General features: G+C 43.2%; 2 protein-coding genes across 10 annotated transcripts in view; one reads left to right on the top strand and one right to left on the bottom strand.

Moving 5' to 3' along the window:
* The window catches only part of MCF2L2 (MCF.2 cell line derived transforming sequence-like 2), a 2,082,183-nt gene that overhangs the window by 1,147,477 nt on the left and 913,984 nt on the right, over nucleotides 1–20,722 (top strand). The gene's annotated exons all lie outside the window — the stretch shown is intronic.
* Nucleotides 1–20,722, bottom strand: part of B3GNT5 (UDP-GlcNAc:betaGal beta-1,3-N-acetylglucosaminyltransferase 5) — an 818,869-nt gene that overhangs the window by 90,265 nt on the left and 707,882 nt on the right. Inside the window, exon 1 of one of the 6 annotated variants that reach the window (XM_078665994.1) lies at nucleotides 19,651–19,825. The exons of the other annotated variants lie outside the window; for them this stretch is intronic. The gene's annotated coding sequence lies outside the window, so the exon portion shown is untranslated. Of the gene's footprint in view, nucleotides 1–19,650; nucleotides 19,826–20,722 lie in introns of those variants that run through there. 6 annotated transcript variants of the gene reach the window in all.

The following is a 20,722-nucleotide window of genomic DNA, read 5'->3' as shown; positions in this document are numbered from 1 at the left end:
GGTTTGCCTCACAAAAGTGAGGCAATCTTGCTTAGAATGTTTATTTGGAATTTACTTTAAAGCATTCCAAAAGTTGCCTTAAAGTAACACAAAGCAGCACTTTGCATCAATGGGGAAGCGTTCCAATGGCAGTGAATGGGTGTTCCAAGGTTCCATCGTTTTTTTACGCAAAGCCCTATCTACTAACAGTAGTAGTTTGTTTGTGCCAAATAAATAACACCTCGTTGAGAGCAGGTGCTAAAAAGGTGAAATATTTTTATTTCTCAAACTTTTTCCCGACTGTGTACATGTTGCACTGTACAGCACACATCCAAAGTAGGAAACGTTCTAAATGCATCTACGCACAGTATTTTGTACTGGAATAGTACCCTTCTTGTACAAAAAGTATGCTAGACATGACAAACACTTTTGTCCTACTGCACAGGTGTATGTGGCACTAGGCAGCCTGATTGTGCACCAGTGCTAGAAAAAGAACAGGAAAGCTCCATATCTTAATAGATATGACCTGCTATGCTTTCCCCCTCTCACGCAGAGCAGCAACGCAACTTTGGTTGCTGTGCCGAGTTGCACGAGTTTGTAGTAAATCTACCCAATAGTTTCTAAACAAGCCTAGAAACATGTAAGCCTTTGATGACGACGGGAATACAGTCAAAATCTCGAGTTAAAAATATAGAATTGCATTAATATCGAGTTAAAAATATAGAATAGACTAAATATCGAATGGACAGAATATAGATAACAAAAATATCGAATGTAATGGACAAAATATAGACAACAAAAATATTGAATTTGAGGTAAGTTAATATCGATTTACATAAATATAGAAATTCAAAATATCCAAGTATATAATATAGATAAATATATCGATTTTTCAATATCAAATTTTTTTTAATGGTTTTTATGTTAGTATATGTGTGAAAAGTGTATATTGATTTTATAATTTATTTTAAGTAATGAATTTTATGGTATTTAATTTTTGCGTAATTTAATTCTGTAGCGGGTTTATAGGGTGGGAAGTTATTTGATTATAATAGATTACATGTTTAAATTTATTTATTGGTATTTATGTTGAATTGTAAATTAATTTTTAATTGGTAATTAAATTATAATTGCTAGTTCATTTTTATTAATTGATAATTGTTAATTTTATTAATTTATTTACTGTAGCGGGTTGTGTGTTTATAGGGGAATAGGGTGGGAAGTAATTTATTTGTAATTAAGTACATTTTTTAATTTATTTATTGGTAATAGGTAATGATTTCTAATAAATATTTTTTGTTTGTATTTTTAATTGATTAATTATTATATTTGTAATTATTTTTAAATATTTTGTAATTGGTATTAATATATATTTTTTATTATTATATGAAGTATTTACTTTCCCTACTGTTGCACTCTCTGGAGTGGGAATAGTAATTTTTACCCCTACGCTATCCAACGCTTTCCCTACTGTTGCACTCACTGGAGTGGTAATAGTAATTTTTACCCCTACGCTATCCAACGCTTTCCCTACTGTTGCACTCACTGGAGTGGTAATAGTAATTTTTACCCTTACGCTATCCAACGCTTTCCCTACTGTTGCACTCTCTGGAGTGGGAATAGTAAATGTTACCCTTTCCGCTATCCTACGATAAAACTATTGTACATTTTTTATTAATATATATATATATATATATATATATATATATATATATATATATATATATATATATATACATACATATCTCTGTGGAGCGCGAAACGCGTCACGACAAAGTTTATGACTGAAACAAACCTCAAGATTTTGGCACCCTTTGTGTTTTTTATGACCCGAGTGCTCGTCGGAACTCCGTTTTGTGGATTATAATATTTACTGGCTGCTCCGCCGGCAGCGAGCCACCCCAAAGTTGGCAAGGGGTCTCCAGAAGGAGCGTCTTTGCAGATGGAGAATATATATATATATATATATATATATATATATATATATATATAATTTCTTGTGGCTTGTCTTCATGGGGCTACTCTGCAATCGAAATATATTTCTCCAGTATTAGGGGTGTCTTTCATAGATTCACATGCTTGAATATTCCCCGTCGTCGAAGTGGGAGTCCCACGGTACATAAAAATAGCAATATTGCTAATATAACATAAATGATAATATCATAGAGTAATAAAAATAGAGATAATACACTGTAAAACCTCTAAATGGTAACTTCCATAGGAAGACATTACAAGAGAAAAAACTCATTTGTAACATATCAGTGTCATTATGTTGGTCCAAACTGCAGCCAATCAGGCTCAAGCACCCTCTAGAACCTTCTCCTCAGAAGCTCAAGCCCTCAGATTTTCTACCGCACGTCGTGTGAAGGGAGTCTCCCTGAGCTCTGCTCAGTTTTCTTCAGAGTTTGTCTCTTCAACTTATTTTTTCCAGAATGTCAAGTAAGAAGTCTTTGTTTCGAGCTTGCTCTTCATGTGGGAAACTACGGTTGTTTGAGAAGGACCCCCACCAAAAGTGTATTTACTGCCTGTACCCTGACCACAAGGTGGATGAATGTAAATTCTGTAGAGCTCTTCCTTCTAAGACTCTCAGAGACAGGGAAGGTCGTCTTCTTATATGGTTGAAGCGCCTCCAAGATAAAGAAGATGTTCTGTCAGACGCAGTAGGTCTTCAGTCAGGCTGTTCCACTGTCCCTTCCAAGCGTGGGAGTGTTCAAGACTTGCCTTCTCCTTTTCTTCAGAAAAAGAAAAAGCTGGCTTTGCCTGTGGCACAATCTTCAAGTTCTATGCCTTCTGTGTCAACGCCCACGAGACCTGGCTCTCAGGCGTCTTGTCCAGGCTCTATCAGTATTCTGACAGTCTTGACTCCCAGGTCGTCGACGGGCTCGTCGACGACCGTTCCGTCCACAAGATTGGCTTTGATCTCTTCGTCGACGACCTCTGTGACGACGACGTCTGCTTCCTCGTCGTCGACGGTGATGTCGACGTCCTCGGCGTCGACGAGAGCTACTACAATCCCGTCGACGATCCCTATTGTCTCGTCGGCGACGAAGTTGCCGTCGACGAAGAAAACCTCTTCGACGTCGAAGGATTCATCGTCGACGAAGGTCCCGTCGACGTCAGCCTCTCCGTCGACCACCTCGTCGACGTCGACATCGTCGACGAAGAAGGCAACGACGACGAGAGCCCCGTCGACGTCGAGTGCTCCGTCGACCAGCTCCACGACGACGGCGTCGTCGAAGAAAGCGACACCGGTTCCATCGACGAAGGTACCGTCGACGAAGGTACCGTCGACGAAGGTGCCGTCGACGACATTATCGTCGACGAAGATACCGTCGACGAAGACACCGTCGACGAGGCTGCCGTCTCCTCAGATCCCAGCAAAGAAGACTCCGTCGACGCACGTTCCGTCGACGACGATACCGTCGACGACGAATCCCTCAGTGGGCCCTACCTCGTCGACGATGGCGATTTCCTCAGCGGCATGTTCAGGATCCTCATCAGGATTGGGTTCTTTTGCCACCATGCCTCTGGTACCACTGCCTTCCTTGACCTCTGGCAGGGATTCTTCTCTGCAGTTGCCACCTCCTGATCTCCAATTACCCTCACCTTTGATGGCAACTGATCACGAGACTGGATCTATGGGGGACGATGATGACGAAGCTCACAGTCCATCGGAGTTAATCATAAAATGTCAAGACTCCAGTTCTGACCAGGAGGAGGTGGAGGAAGTGGTCCAACCGGATGACCAATTGGTCCAGTTTCCTATGGCATCTTTCCCAGTTTCTTTGTTTTCAAACCTCCAGCATATGCTGGATGACTACAACCGAAGGTTTCCGCCTACCCATCAGGGTACTCCAAGCCACGCTCCTGCGGAGGACTCCGGCCCTGCCACCCATCCGCAGTCTTTGGAGCAGCCTGCTTTGCCAGAGCTTCCCCGCCCTCACCCCCCTCTTATTCCGCAACCTGGTGCGCACGGGGTGGATGAGTCGGACAGTGAAGAAGGAGAATTACACCAGGATACTGACGATGAGCAAGATCCAGATATGGTGGATTACGACGACTATCGGATACAGACACCTTCTCCGCAACAGCCAGAGGCAGGTGATTCGCCTTCCATTGATACAGCAAGCTTCCATGTGCTGATGAATAAAGCGGCGGACCGCTTTAAATTGCCAAGAGAACAGCGGCAAGAAGATTGCTTTCTCTACGATTTCAAAAACAAACCATACAAACAAATTCACACCATACCAATCATAGAATTTGTATGGAAAGAAGGGATGAGGATTATGAATTCTCCAAACTCCTTGCCGGCACAAGTCCCTCGCCTGGAAAGGAAGTACAAGGCTCCTGCAGGTTCTCCTGCTTGTTTGCTGTCGCATCCCAAACCAGACTCGGTTGTCCCACAGGCGGCACAGCGACGATCCCGCAATCCGGCGACTCCTCTCACTACTCCACCGGATAGAGAGGGTCGACGTTTGGACGCCATTGGGAAGAAATTTCCCACCATGTCCTCTACGTCTGTACGCGCTGGAAATGCATTGGCCATTCTAGGTCGTTTCGACAGGCAAATGTGGTCTGACATTTCCGCATTCGTTTCACTAATTCCAGAAGCGTCCAGAGCGGAAGCCCAGCAAGTTCTCCAGGATGGCATGAGGGCGTCAGAGGAAATGATTGACTGTGCGATTGATGTGGCGAGTACGGGATTTCGCATCCTCGCCAGTGCTGCGGCTCTCCGCCGCCAGGGCTGGCTTAAATCCACTTCTTTCCGACAAGAAGTCCAGTCGAAGATACTCGACATGCCCTATGACGGTGAATCTCTTTTTGGCGCTCACATTGACGAGGCGCTTGAGTCAATTAAAAAGGACACCGATACAGCTAAATCGCTAGTCTCTTTACAATTTAAGAAGCAGCCCTTTCGTGGCGCCCGTGGAAGAGGTTCGTCTTCCACAACTTTGAGGAGGACACACTCAGTACCGCCAATTCAACCAAGGCAATCAACGTTACTCCTCCCAGCAGTCTACTCGCCAAAATCTGTCAAGACCCTATAAAGGAAAACTTACTTATAGGGGTGCCAACAACAAACGCCAGTGACTCTCGTCACACAAGGAGTTGGAGGGAGAATCTCGCAGTTTTATTCCCAATGGTCTCTGATAACATCGGACCAATGGGTATTGGACATTGTTCGCAAGGGTCATGCCTTGGAGTTCACAGAGATTCCTCCTCATTCTCCGCCATCAGGCCCGCCACCTCCCCATTTGCTAGAATTGCAACATCAAGTTCGTCTTCTCATACTAAAAGGTGCAGTCGAAGTGGTTCCTATATCACAACAAGGGACAGGTTTCTACTCACGTTTTTTCCTCATTGCCAAGAAGACGGGAGAGTGGCGGCCTATACTGGATTTGAGGGCGCTCAATTTCTTTCTAAAACAGCAGTCTTTCCGCATGCTCACGTTGTCAGAAGTCTTGCGGCTTCTCTGCAGCGGAGATTTTCTGTCCACGATAGATCTGCAAGACGCCTATTTTCATGTGCCGATTCTGCAACAACATCGCCAATTCCTGAGGTTCAAGGTGGGCACTGTCCATTACCAATTCAAGGTGCTGCCTTTCGGCCTGCGTTCAGCGCCTCGTGTTTTCACGAAGGTCCTGGCCCCAGTCATGGCTTATCTACGTCTTCAAAGAGTGCAGATTTTTCCTTATCTGGACGATTGCCTCCTGAAATCTCCGTCTCCTCTTCAGCTGGCTCACGACACAAGTCTCTGCCTGCGGACTTTCGAGTCACTGGGGTTGACCATCAACGTGGACAAGTCACACTTAACACCATCACAAAGGAGGAACTTCCTGGGTGCCATTCTCGACACGGAATTATCAAAAGCCTTCGTTTCCCAAGAACGACAGGTGAAAATAGTACGTCTGGTCACCCTCATCCGTTCAAAACAGTCAGTTTCTGTGCGCATGTTGAAGTCCTTTCTGGGGATGGCGTCGTCCTGCATCGCTCTACTCCCGAATTGCAGGCTCCGCACTCGCCCTATTCAGGAGGAACTAGACCTGCAATGGCGCCAAGTGTCAGGATCCTTCAACGATCTAGTGAGAGTCTCGTCTCGCATGAAAGACAGTCTCCTTTGGTGGAGAGAACCATCCAACCTAAACGAAGGAGTTTCCTTTCTGGCCCTTCCTCCGGATCTAACACTGACCACAGATGCATCCATGGAGGGTTGGGGAGCTCATCTCCTAGACCTTTCAATCAAAGGAAAGTGGACTCCGTCACAACGAACATGGCATATCAACAGATTGGAGCTGCTGGCGATCTTCCTTGCTCTCAGATCTTTTCTGCCAGTAGTGCAAGGAGAGTCCGTGCTGGTTCAAACGGACAACACAACCAGCATGCACTACATGAACAAACAGGGCGGCACAAGATCTCAGCCCTTGTCTCGGCTAGCTCAGAAGATCTGGAACTGGGCTCTTCGCCATCGAATCTCCCTGACGGCGGTCCATCTGCCGGGGGTTTCAAACATACTAGCGGATTCGTTGAGCAGGTCCACATCATCGACCCACGAGTGGGAGCTTCATCAAGAGACTCTGGACATGGTGTTCCGCCGATGGGGTCGTCCCCTGATGGACCTTTTTGCCACTCCACTGAATCGGAAGTGCCCCGCCTTTGCGAGCTGGCATCCTCATCCGGAGTCCAGCGGCAACGCCCTTCTCATGGACTGGAGCGGCCTGTTCGCCTATGCATTTCCTCCCATACCATTGGTGCCGAGGACGTTGTGGAAGATGCGCAGGCAACCCTGCCACTTGATACTGATCGCACCTCGTTGGCCCAGACAGGCTTGGTTCTCAGAACTTCTTCTGTTGTCCCAATGCACGCCCATTCGTCTACATCCACGTCCGGACCTTCTGTCCATGGACGAGGGCCAAGTCTGCCATCCAGACCCGACCACTCTTCAGTTATGGGCATGGAACCTGAATACCTCGAATTCGCGAACTTAGAGATGCCCCAAGAATGCAGAGAGATTCTAGCTTCTGCTAGAGCTTCCTCAACTGTTCAAACGTACAAACTAAAGTGGAAACGGTTTTGCCATTGGTGCGCAGAAGCAAATGTCCATCCACTCACTTCTGCCCCGGAACAGCTGTTGCCTTTCTTTCTAAGCCTTGCTCAGTCTGGCCTCTCTCATGCCACCTTGAGGGTCTTTCTGGCAGCTATTTCACGTTTCAGGCATGATGGCTCAACCTCTCTCTGCTCATCCAGAATTATCAGACAATTCTTTAAAGGTCTCTTCAGGAAGTTTCCTCCTATCAGACGCCCGCCTCCGGCATGGCAACTCAACGTGGTATTGTCACAGCTCATGAAGCCTCCTTTTGAGCCAATCCACAGAGCAGACAACAAATTTCTTACCTGGAAGGTCGTTTTGCTTTTGGCCCTAACATCTTCTCGCCGTGTGAGCGATCTTCATGCTTTCACAATCAAGCCTCCTTATTTGCAATTCAAAACCGATGGAGTATCTCTTCGTACCAATCCCTCTTTTTTGCCAAAAGTGCCTACAGATTTCCATCTGAACGAACCTGTCTTCTTGAAGACTTTCTTCCCGAATCCACAGTCACCGGCAGAGCAACGCCTTCATTCCTTAGACATCAGTCGTTGTCTAAAGTTTTACATTTCAAGAACTGCCCCTTTCCGCAAATCAGATCAACTTTTTGTAGCATATGGAAGAATGCGAAGGGGACATTCAGTGACAAAACAAACACTTGCAAGATGGCTCTCAGCAGCCATATCCTACTGTCACCAACAAGCTGGCAAGCCTTTACAGTGTCCTGTGAAGGCACATTCAACGAGAGCGATGGCGTCTTCCACCGCCTTGTTTGCCGGAGTGCCTCTACACCAGATTTGCCGGGCGGCAACGTGGTCGAATAGGCACACCTTTACCAGACATTACTGTTTGGATTCCATCAATGAGGCGGATACCGCAGTGGGGCAAGCAGTGCTTCGCCATCTCTTTAAATAAGGTGAGCCTCTGTTCCCTCCTCCTTTTTCTTCTGTGATTGCTGTATGCTTTTAAGCTATGTGTTTACTTCTTGTGAAGATGCTTGCAATCCCAGTGCTAAGGAGTTACTGCTATCTATTCTATTCAAGCATGTGAATCTATGAAAGACACCCCTAATACTGGAGAAGAACTATCGTTACTTACCTGTAAACAGGTGGTTCTCCAGTATTGGTGTCTTTCATAGATTCACATGCGACCCACCCTTCCTCCCCTCAGAGGCTCTCTTCTCCTCATACGCTATTATTACTAGTGCTACGAAAATCTGAGGGCTTGAGCTTCTGAGGAGAAGGTTCTAGAGGGTGCTTGAGCCTGATTGGCTGCAGTTTGGACCAACATAATGACACTGATATGTTACAAATGAGTTTTTTCTCTTGTAATGTCTTCCTATGGAAGTTACCATTTAGAGGTTTTACAGTGTATTATCTCTATTTTTATTACTCTATGATATTATCATTTATGTTATATTAGCAATATTGCTATTTTTATGTACCGTGGGACTCCCACTTCGACGACGGGGAATATTCAAGCATGTGAATCTATGAAAGACACCAATACTGGAGAACCACCTGTTTACAGGTAAGTAACGATAGTTTATATATATATATATATATATATATATATATATATATATATATAATATATATTTTAACAGATCAATTTGTATGTTTTGTTTTTACCTACATTAATTATTTATTAATTTTAAGGTTATTTAAGTATTTTAAGTATGTTTAAGTTAATTATATTTATTATTTCATTAATTTTTAATTACTTTAAAGCATTTTAAAAAATTCGATATTTTGACTTTTTTACAACGATATTTTTGTACTTACCTGTTTGGAGATAGTACGATATTTTTGCTTTCTATATTTTTTACTCTATATTCTTGTAGTTCTATATTTGTGTCCGATATTGTTTCAGTGATCCGATGACGACGCTAATAATAAACTAAGATGCAAGTAAGTTATCATGTGAACACGGTTTTAATAACACATGCAGAAACTTTTAAGGTTTTTGTAGAGCACACATCCTAAAGTGATATTTAAGGTTGTCACGTGTGATAAAAGAAAAAGAGGCACTGTGAATTAAGGTAACACCATTTTGTCAAACAGGTAAACTGATGTCAGGTATCCTGGTTTCATGTTGCGCAATTTAGACACTAGATGAAAGGACAGAGGGCTTGGTGAATGACAATAGGCAGTGGGTGGCAGAAGCCATAGGAAGGCTTGGCTCGAGGTTCTGAGCATAAATATATTTAAGTGAGAGCTCAGCATCTCACTCTGGCCTTCAGTAGCTTTCCCACATCTAAAAAAGTAACTTTAAGCAGGTCTAAAAAGCTGATATTTTGACGCCGGACCAGCTGATAATGCATTTTCTCCTCCCCAAGCCCCCGATTGACGCCACACTCCTAGTTTAAATTATACCCAAACCCCCACTTACCAACTTTCAACAACATGATGGGTTACTTAGAGTGACTAGAAATACATTGGTCTGCATTCACACTCCACCCTACACTGGATTCCACTGACCCATTACACAGCTCATCCTCGGACACACTAGTCATGCAGCTCTTACATGGGCACACCACTCACCTTGCACTAGCATGGGCACACATTTCACTAAGCACCTACACCACTAACCTGCACTCACACTACTTAGTCACCCAGCACTTACATAGGCACATCACTCACACAGCACACATTAAATTACCCAACACTCATGAATATGCACATTTGTCTAACAATGCACCCATGGAAGATCTGCTCTTCCTGTAGTAATAGATGCCTTTTCAGTTTCAAACACAACTAAGCTGGTACAATAGGAAGAGTGTACTGAGGCTGTGCGATTGTACAGGAAGGGAGTTTGGGCTGAGGCTGATGTGGTACATGAGATGAGCCTCAGGCTGTGGGGATGAGCTGCGAGGGAGGGGTATGTAGTACAGGAGAGGAAAGCAGGTGATGGCTGCAGGGGGGGGGTGACAAGCACAACAGGCTAAGAGTGAAGCACTGCATTTGAGGCAGTGGGCTGGTGTGAGAAATTAGTGGCTGCGGTGTAGGTAGGCACAGGCTACAGATGTACTTGTTGACCTTGCATCCAATTCCTGTCGGCCTTCATAACGGCTGCCGTGAAGAAATACTGTGTGTAGGATCGCCTGTGTCCGGAATGGTTTTGCTGCTCTTGAAGCCACAATGCAGACCAGCCCCTGCATAACAGTAGCGCGCGGCAGGGGCTGCTACTGGAAGGGAGTGTAAGCGGAGGCTCTTGGTTCTGGTGTGGAAGAGTGGAAGCTGGTTGTGTAGGATCTGGTGCTGTTGGGAAGTGTACCTGAGGCTGCGGATTGGTGCAGGAGGGATTGGCACGAGGCTTTTGGGCCATGGGACCATAGGCTAAGACTGCAGCAACCACTTCATCTGTTGGAGGGTCAGAAATGTTGGTAGTGTTTTCTGCACATCACAAATGCAAGTTGGGTAGAAAACCAAACTGGCTTAGGCACGACTGTCATCACGCTGGACCCAGCAGCCATTTTCTTGGGGGGAAAGCCTTTATTGGCACACTCTATTCATCATTTCTTCTACCAGTCATACTACTGCTAGCTCATGGAGCAATACTCTTAGCCAATACAATCACATGATTGAAGGGCCTTCCTCTTGCACATTACCAGGTCATTATATTTTAATGTGGAAGCCATGTTAGGTAAGGGGACACCCCTCAGGAGTCAACAGGAGTGCAACAAACACTTTCTTGGCAGCAGCATGCAACTTTTGCCCAATAAAGTGCTATATTCAACGTAAAAACACATGGGCAGAACTAACACGCTCTCTCATTTGTACCCCCTAAACGCTGTTTGTGTGTGTAACTTTCTACATTATATATATATATATATATATATATATATATATATATATATATACACACACACATATACATATATATACATATATATATATACACACAGTACATAGTGTGTGTGTGGATATTTATATATATCCATACACAACACTGCCAGGAAATCCGGGGCTCGCAATGCGAGGCAGGCCTGGATGGGCTCCGGTGTCCCAAAGTATTCCGCACCAATTTCCAAAATTATGAAATTACCAGGACTGTCTGGGATGCTTTGATAAGTTATTTGCAAAAAATGCCTACGCAACAACGCATTTCGCCTTTTGGCTTGATCACGGTATCACTGTGGTGCAGAGGCATATTTTTTGCAGATAAATAATCTAAGCACACAGTTGGTCGGTTTGAATACACATCTTTTCTATTACAGGATGTTTCAAACCCTGTTAAGGGGGCCGTGAGGCAAGCATGGGCTACAGCTTTGGGGCAGAGGAGCTTTGCCTCTGATGTACGGGAATCCATCCTACTGTGGCTGTGCAAACTGGGCCAAATACATCCACTTCAGCACTTGAGTCTCAGTGGTAGCAATGGCGAGCAGTCATAGGCTTCTCTGGGATATGGAATGGGGGTGCACAAAACCAGAACTCAGCCAGCCAGTAGAACAATACCAGTTTCCCCAGCACAGTGCTTTGATAAGAGCACTTTCGTATTATGTTTTTGGCTCTCAATGAGGGCCACATAAAAATACACACAATTATACAATATGAATAGTAAGTAGATGACAACACAAAACGAGAAGAAAACACTACTTATCTGCAAGTAAAGCAATCATCAACATCTCCCTGTACATCATTAATAAATATCTAAAAACCCTTTAAAAAATTTAAAAATTCTGGAACAAAACATTTCATTTGGAGGGCAGTAGAGTGCATGGAAGAACATTTTTACATTTACAATTCATAATTGTAAACAAATTGGTTTTAACCATTTATGGCGCAATGGGCGCAATGCAGGACAAATGAACAAGACGTGGTTACGATCCTGTACAGCATTATTACAGAAATTACATATTGGAGATACCCCATACCATTTTGCTAAAAGAATATTGAGTGGAAGCAAGTCATGTCTTAAAAGGTACCATAATCTACGGACTCTATGGGGAATATTCCAGAAGAGGTATTGTTGGGCTAGCTTTGGGATATATGTTTTTACCAGGGATTCCCTTTCTTGTTGTCTAGGTTGGGCAAGTATATCCAACTTATAGCAGAGTTCCCAAGATGTACATTTTAGTTTAGACTTTAGCTCACAGGGTGAAAGTAGGAATAAAGTGCTTTCATCCAATTCTAGCAGAAATACTGCTTTTCTAAAGTTTTTTTACTAACAACGAGAACTCGTTAAAATTGCCCAGGAGTTCCTTTTTAATAGCTTCTCTTAAGGTACCCGGTTTACCTCTGGCCAAACAGGCTACCCATCTTACGAGGGCAACCAACCCCTGTGCCCAACAACTTCGGAGTCCGAATTCCAGCCTGCATGAGGATATAGAGCATGCTGTGTTAAAAGAAGAGATTTTTCTTAATACCTTTCCTTCCATTTTTTGCAGAAATCCCCATTGTTTCAACTCCACTAATTCAATTCCATATAGTAGAGTTGCAGGAATTTTCGCTCTAAATACATCCAGAAAGAGGGAGAAGTGTCTCTTCCCGGTAGCGTTGTACAAAGAACATAACCCCGTACCATGGGCCAGCGCTTTACGTGAGTTATGTTCGATATGGGGATTCTCACTAAGATTTGCTGATATTATTTTGCCTAAAAAAGGTATAGGTTTTAACCACCTCGAGTTTTTGTCCGCCAATAGCCCAATTATAACTTCCAGACCTACATTTTTTCTTGCCAAAAATGCACATGATTTTACTTTGATATATTAATTTTCATGTAATGTGCTTCAGCAAATTGGTTCAATGCATGTAGACGATTAGATAAACCCTTCGGGGTCAAATCTAAAACAAGTATATCATCCGCATACATTAGGACCGATATAGCTGACCCTCCAATTGTCGGAGCTAATCCCTCACAAGCTGCAATGGAGGATGGTAGGTCGGCCGTATATAAAGAAAACAATATAGGCGCCAGTATACACCCTTGTTTTAGCCCATTCTGAGAGGGGATAGATTGAGAGAGACCCCTTTCTCCACCTTGTAGCACCTTACACCATGTGTTCGAGTGTAGAGACCTAACTAATTCGAGTAGATATCCTGGCATACCCAATACAGCCAGCTTTCTCCACAGCGTTGGACGGTCCACCTTGTCAAACGCTGTGGAGAAATCTATAAATGCTGCGTATATGCCACCACCTCGAACACGTGCATATTTGTCCATAATCACCTGTAATAATGTCAAGTTATCTAGAGTTCCATGCTCTTTACGAAATCCTGTTTGTTCCATGGGTAAAATACTATTTAATTCTGCCCATTCCGTTATTAACATTAAAAGACATTTCGCGAAAAATTTTCCTATTGAGTCCAGTAAAGCTATTAGACGATAGTTAGAGGACTTATCCCGATCACCCTTTTTAAATATGGGGATTAGTATACTTCCCCTCCAAGAGTCGGGGACTGTTCTTGATGTAAAGCATGCTTGAAATACTGGAAGAAGAATCCTACTCCAGGTGGTAACATCTTGCTTAATTATTGACATGGGCAGTTCGTCCGGACCCATAGCTCCGGAAGAGCGCATACTCTTTATCACGGTAGCTATGGATTTCTCGGTAGGGAGTTCTATTTTATGCTCTCTATTTGGGCCTGGATCCCATGTGTCCCCCACTGCACCATTGGGTGCATATAAGGTAGTCACAAATAGAGTCCAGACATCTTCCGCAATAGAGATTGGAGTGGGAGTTGTTATTGAACCACATCCTTTCCTTATTATGGACCAGAAATCTCTAGATTTATTATGGGTCGAAGCCTCTCTTAACTTAATCCATAGAGAGTCTTCTTTTTCTCTTTTTAGCTTAGATCTCAATCTAACCCTCCTTCTTTTTAATAAGGCTAACTGACGGTCATTTTCCCCAGATCTATTAAGGTATTGTTTCCGAACGAGTTTATTTATCTCCTTATTTAGTATTAGTAATGAGCTAGGAGAGAAATGTAACTTTTTAGGATTTCCCGTTTTCTTAGCTATCCTGATGACTTTTTTGATAAAATTTTCGAGATGTAGAAATTCCATACCTTGCCAATGATCTAATTCTAGTAAAGTTTGGGCAAGAATATTTTGTACATCCTTCATATTGGTAGATCCCCAAAAACATCTACCTGACTTACAATTAATAGAAAGACCTCTGTTCTTTAAGGACCAGGAATTGGTTTCTGGGGGAATTAATGAGACAGTTATGTTAATCATTTTATGGTCACTCAAGGAAGAGTGAGAGATCACCATATCTTTAATAAAAGAGAACGTATCGTAGTCCGTAATTGCGTAATCCAAAATAGATTCACCCCTAAATGATCCATGTGTATAGTTAGCGGGCGTATCAGAGGGCATCCTACCGTTTACGATAAGCCCCTCTAAGTGACTAAGTTCCTCAAGGAGAATCTTACCTCTTTTATTAGTTTTTATTTTAGTAGGCAAAAGTGCTTGAGGTATATTGTATACTTCTTCCTTAGATTTGTTTCTAAACATGTCTAGAGTTAAATTAGACACTTTGCTATTTAAGTCACCCACCAGTAATATATAGGGGGGGCGATCAACCTCTAGTAATTGTTTGACATAGGAAAACATTCGCTTTAGAACTGTGTTAAAAGTATCTTCGGGGGGAATATATGCATTTAAAATTATAAACGAAGACCGTCTACCCACTGAGGTTAGATTATTAATAGTTATAGATTGGAAAAGATTACTAGTGTCCGTGTAGTGGGAGAATTGCCATTGTAAAGAGTTAGATAGCAAACAGGCAATTCCACCTTTTGCATGGCCTTTTTTAGAAGGAGTTGCAGGGGCCTCCAGGACAAAATAATCCTTCCCTCCATATGGGAGATTTTTACACCATGTTTCCTGGATACATAGCACATCTGCATTTAAAGAAAGTAAGAAATCAAGTTTCTCTGGGCAATTATACAAGCCAGCAGCATTCCAAGAGACAATTTTTAAATCAATGTTAAAGATGTTGAAATAGTCGTGGGTTATTCGATGTATTATTTGATAAAACTCCTGGTAACCAGTTCCACATCTGATTGTCTTCTGTTAGAGGAATATCTATGTTGTCAGGTAATGGGAGTACCTGAGAGACCATTCGTTTGCCTCTAGAGACCCAGATTTTTAGGTCTTTATTGCAGGTAGAAGAATCATCCTGCCTAGAAACCAACTTTGTATTTCTTTCTCTAGAGGGATTACACAGAACGCTATTAACATAAGGTAACACGTCAATTCCTCTACATTGAAAAACTTCCGCTTGTTGAAAAACAAGATTAGCAATTATTTTAGAGTAAAATTTTACCCTTGTTCGTTGCCCATTTACTGATCTTATTGGTAAGACTAAATCAATATCATTTGATAAAATTAGTTTTAAGCTTTCAATCTCTTTAAAGCAGTTAAGCAACCAAGATCTGTTCAATTTTAGGTCTAGATCAAATAACGGGAGAAAATCCAATGTCAAAGTATCCACGCATACAATAGGACTTTTTACTGGCTGAATAATTGAGCTCCTAGCTACATCAGGTTGAGGCCGAAAAGTGGGTGCAGATGGATTAAGTACCTTTGCTACTATCGGCGTGTTTCCAATATCTTCAACAATTAATGCTAGGGGTTCAAGAACATTTACCACAGAGCATGGAACTACCCCATTCATAGTAGCTTCAACAGGGGTACCCACCAATACATTGTTAGTGATACACTCCACTACCTCTTTGACGGAAATATCCGATAGTGAATTATCTCCACTTTCTATAGCATCAGGCACTTCAGGTATTATATGTTTTTGGAAAATGATTTGCCTCGGTCTTTTCTTTTTGTATTTACGTAGCACCTTCCTGTTTTTCCCTTTAGATTTTACTTTTGTAGTTTTATTAGTCGTCAAAGTTCCTTCCGGTTCTTTTTTTTCCTGGATAAAGATGGGAAAGAGTTCATTTCCACCCGTTTGTAATACCTCTACCAGACTTTCTTCCTTCACAGTAAGCTCAAAATCTTTTCTCTGTATAAAGGAAGATGGGGTAGGGGTCTCAGGGGGCTTATGAATATCAACCTTTATAGACATTCCCGACGGTGTATTTTCCCCCAGAACAGTGTTATCTACGACTTTTTGAACAACAGGTTCAGTAGGAGGAATAAACACATTCTCAACATTTTTAGCCAGCAGTGCCTTCAATATCTCGGTAACTGAAGTCAGAATACAGTCGGAACTCACAGCAAATTTACCAAGTAAGAGTAATATAGAGGACAGAATTTGCTCAAGTGCTATCAAAGACTCAGAGATTGGTTTCTCATTTTTTGGATAGCTAGATGGAGTAAAAGAGCAGATCCCCGATAGATTAAATTGTGGAGATTTCAAATCACTCTGCATTGAAAGATTGTCATTGGATTTGATAGGAGTGCTGCTGTATAGCAGCAGTCCTGATGGCGTTGCTCTAATTGGTGTTTTACTGTCCGCAAGCTGAGTCAAAGATCTCTTGTCCATATAGCGACCACAGAGTTCAAGATCGATACTGGTAGAAATAGATGCATCACCCATGTCTTCCTCCACGTTTTCACTTCCCTTAGGAGTGTTGTGATGAAGTACTTGCGGATTTATTAACATGGGATCAAAATCATCTCCATTTAATGTATATGTTGGGAGGATTACTTCATTTGACTGACTCTGAAAAGGCTTATTTGTTTCCGTTGTTGGGTCTAGATTGAGATCTTTCTCCACATTAGATTGCAGTTGCGATTGTGGTAATGTATCTACATCAGTTATAGTTGGGACTTTTAGGGATTTATTCACAGTTTTTTCCCAAATTTGTACCAACTGCATCTGACCTTTCAATTGTAAGCTATTTTCGTGCTTTTTTCTCAGGGGAATGGATCCTGATGTTATACATGACTTCTCCCCTAAGATTTTCCCAGAACGTAATTTCTTTGCCGTCATAATGCCTGAAAATACTCTAGCCCTACCGCAGGATTCACAGTCCCGAATATAAACACACAATTAATAAAATATGAATCCACAGGGCGAGAGGGTAACGCTCGTACAGGCAGATAGCGTTTTTCGTAGCAGAAAACCAATCTGCGTGTTTTCATACAAACATATACAATGAGAAACTAAAACAAGATGAAAAATGTAAATACCGGGGCCCAGCCCGGCCTACCTCGGCCACAGAGGGCCCGCCCTTTGCCCGGGCTTAGCCCGGCGCCGCCCGCGGACTTCCAGCGCTATTGAAGGCAGGTGAGGGGGGCGTGGCGGGGACTTGTTCCTGTCCCAGGTGGCTTCTGGGCACTGGTGTTTGTTTCAGTCCAAACGCCTACTATCTCCCTCAGGCGAGTGTTTGGAAACGCGAGCAGTTGTTCAAAATAGCGCTTTCAGGATAGCGGCGCTAGGGCAACTTCGGCGCTTTTTTTTCCAATCACTCAGTAGCTTCAGGCGCTTTTTTCTCCAACCACACGGCAGCTACAGGAAAGTGATTCTCCGCTCCACAGCGGACTTCCAGCGCTATTGAAGGTAGGTGAGGGGGGCGTGGCGGGGACTTGTTCCTGTCCCAGGTGGCTTCTGGGCACTGGTGTTTGTTTCAGTCCAAACGCCTACTGTCTCCCTCAGGCGAGTGTTTCCCGCGAAGCGGGAAACGCGAGCAGTTGTTCAAAATAGCGCTGCCAAATAGCGCTTTCAGGATAGCGGCGCTAGGGCAACTTCGGCGCTTTTTTCTCCAATCACTCAGTAGCTTCAGGCGCTTTTTTCTCCAACCACACGGCAGCTACAGGAACTTTCGTATACACACTTACAATAGAGTACCAGCATAGGCAATGGTATCAGATCCAATATACAATGGCACTTGGGCTTCTGCACCTTGGGATAACTGCCTTCCTTGCCCGGAATTCCCTCCTTTTGCGAGTTGCGGCAGGTCTCCGTTAGGTTAGCTAGTTGTGTGCAACATGTATCAAGTCTCAGGCAAAGATACCCCATTCAATAACGCTTGCAATCAGTTCAATACAGTCCTCATGATGCATAGTCTCACCACAACGTAGGTTTTCATGTTCTTTCGACAGCACACGTCTCCAGTCTCTCCCACCTCTGGGATGAGATGTCGTGGTTGCAGAAGCAGCACTCGTTTTGGGTCGTCATGTGCATATTGCACAAACATGCATAACATACATTTGGGATGTTAGTTTAAGGATTATGTTAGTACATTGAAACAGAACTTTACACCAGTGGGACTGATACTACAGTGACACAGATAAGAAGAATTGGTGATGACTGAGAATTCATGTAACACTGTATGCTGCCCCATTGATCAACATCCTAAACCTGTGACAGGGTCAGTAGATCACAGTTAGCAAACGGAGGACATGCTTGGTGGGCCTCTCCAGGACACAGGACAAGTCCTGGACCTCAGCAACATCAAGGAAAGCATGGGCCTCTGCACGTACACAATTAGTGGGAGGCCAGTGCAAAAAAAACAAATGATCAAGAACCGGGATACCAGATACTCACGGTCTGGCACTCAGGACAAGGTAATGTGACTGTACACCTTAACGAGGACATTTCCTCTCCAACAGTATGTTCAGGCAATATTAGGTTTTCCTAAATTAATATAGCTTCTCTTATGGTCTTTTCATTCTGTGCACGTTTAGTTGACTCCTGTAAAGCGGACGGTTTGTGGATAAAGTTAATGAACCACAAGACCTGAACCTGCCTTGTTTAAGGGAGACCTGCGCTATGTCCTGGATATCTGAGCTGCAGCCTGAAGAGATGCCAATGGCCAAGAGCCCATAACATGGGATAGAAATCTGAAGAGCGAGAGCAGTTGAGGTGCTTGTAGACGAAAAAGTGCCAGTCAACCGTAATATCTTAAGTGGTAGTACCTTAGAACATCTTGGTTTCTTGGCAACACAGCAAAATGCCTCACCACCACCACTGACCCTTGCTGTCTGCAAGGCACACCTGAATTACTTCCGGCTCACCAGTTTCGGTCTCCCTACTTGCCTTTCCATTGCTCAACCACAATTCCAGTAGCACAGCTCAGTTCAAACAAAAAAGGAACTAGAGTTAATCACCTTTAGCCTCTTGACCACAGAAGCCCTCACCAATGCTGCAAACACTTTTGGGACAGCAGACCTGGGTATCCTTGGATAACTCTGTAGCCAATCGAGCTGAACTGTTAACACCTTGAATACAGATATATTCCCAAATGAAATCTAAATGCATAAAACCCTCTTTGAATCAAAAGATCCTTCTAACATCTGCCCAATAACATACTGTTTTAGTCAAAAAGATAGATATGCTTGAAGACAAATATCTACATTGTAGTACAATCATGCATATATTGTTAACTCTCCCTTGCCTTTGAAACCGCTCATAATCCCAAGCTTCTACAGAGGTTTGGCAAAATCGACGTGCAGGGAGTGGACTGGAGCAGATTGTATGTTGTCTCTCTATTGGACTTAATCCCCTCTTGCAATCTGTACTGTTATTCAGATAATACTCACATCAAATGTACGTATTAAAGACCATCTGACTTTGACTAACTTAAATGGACATTACCTCAAGTGGACCAATAAAGAATGACCTAACCACAGCAAGGGGGGGGGGGGGAGAAACACCCACACAGGTCACTTACTGAAATATGCATTTGAGACAAATGGATCAAACACCACTCAATATGGCCTCAGCAATCAGGTGTGCCAAACTGCTGAGTAAACACAAGGAGATGATGAACTTTTCAGACACTCTCCCCCAGTTATAGATCTGGTTAGAATCCATCATCATTCTTTAGCTCACTTCGCCACCCCAGTGGCGAACCTAGGGATAACAGTGGACTCCAAAATTTCAATCATAATCCAATAAAAGTTTGTCCAATAGGTTTCAACTCCATAGTTGGACAAGTTTTTTCTTCTTCCATTGGCTAAAACATAGTTTAGTCCCTATTGCTTCAAGTGCTGGAATCGCACCAGGCCTCCGCCCCGAAAGTCTGGTCTAGTAACATCCCTGGTCATGGCTGTGAAGGAGGTTCCTCCGGAACCGGTTGAAAGGCGCTCAAACAGATTTGGGCTGTACCTAATGATGATGTTGGAACTCAGAGGCACGTGCCTCCCAGAGCCCGGAAGAGCTGGAACAGTGTCAGTCAGTCACATAGTACAACTACCTCAAACACTCAGTTTGTTCAAAGACAACAGTCTGTCGTGTAGTCGACGCCAGTCTACTGCAATCCTTGAAACACGTATAAAGTTGCAGAAGAAAGCTGCTTTGAAACAAAGCAAGGATTTTTTTTTATAATAAAAAAAAACATTAATCTCCATCTATCCATATGTCAACACAAAAAGGTGGAAAATGCAGGGGATGAATGGGACAAGTAGTGTAGTTTTTAGGACGAAAAAGGGGTATGTATGCCACTGAACTCCTACAACCACTGCCTCTCCCACTCAATATCACGCAGGGGAGTAGACTTCATATGCAAGAAAGCCTCACATTATGTGTTGTACTTCTGTAGGATGGCTCATGGGCAAGCTTCAGTGTTATTTAATCTCACACTGAAAACCCAGTAATATAGCTATTCCCATAAGGTATGTTTAACCATCTAAAAATATTTACCAAAACCACCAGTGCCACGAATTGTCAAAAAACAAAACGGCTAAAACTTTGCTGAAGAGGGCGTCCCTCAACATCTCACCATAGGATTCATTTTGCTGGAA

The sequence above is a fragment of the Lissotriton helveticus genome, chromosome 11 (genome assembly GCF_964261635.1).
Source record: "Lissotriton helveticus chromosome 11, aLisHel1.1, whole genome shotgun sequence".
In the NCBI taxonomy this organism is placed as follows: Eukaryota; Metazoa; Chordata; class Amphibia; order Caudata; family Salamandridae; genus Lissotriton; species Lissotriton helveticus.
This window is presented reverse-complemented; position numbering and strand designations above follow the sequence as displayed.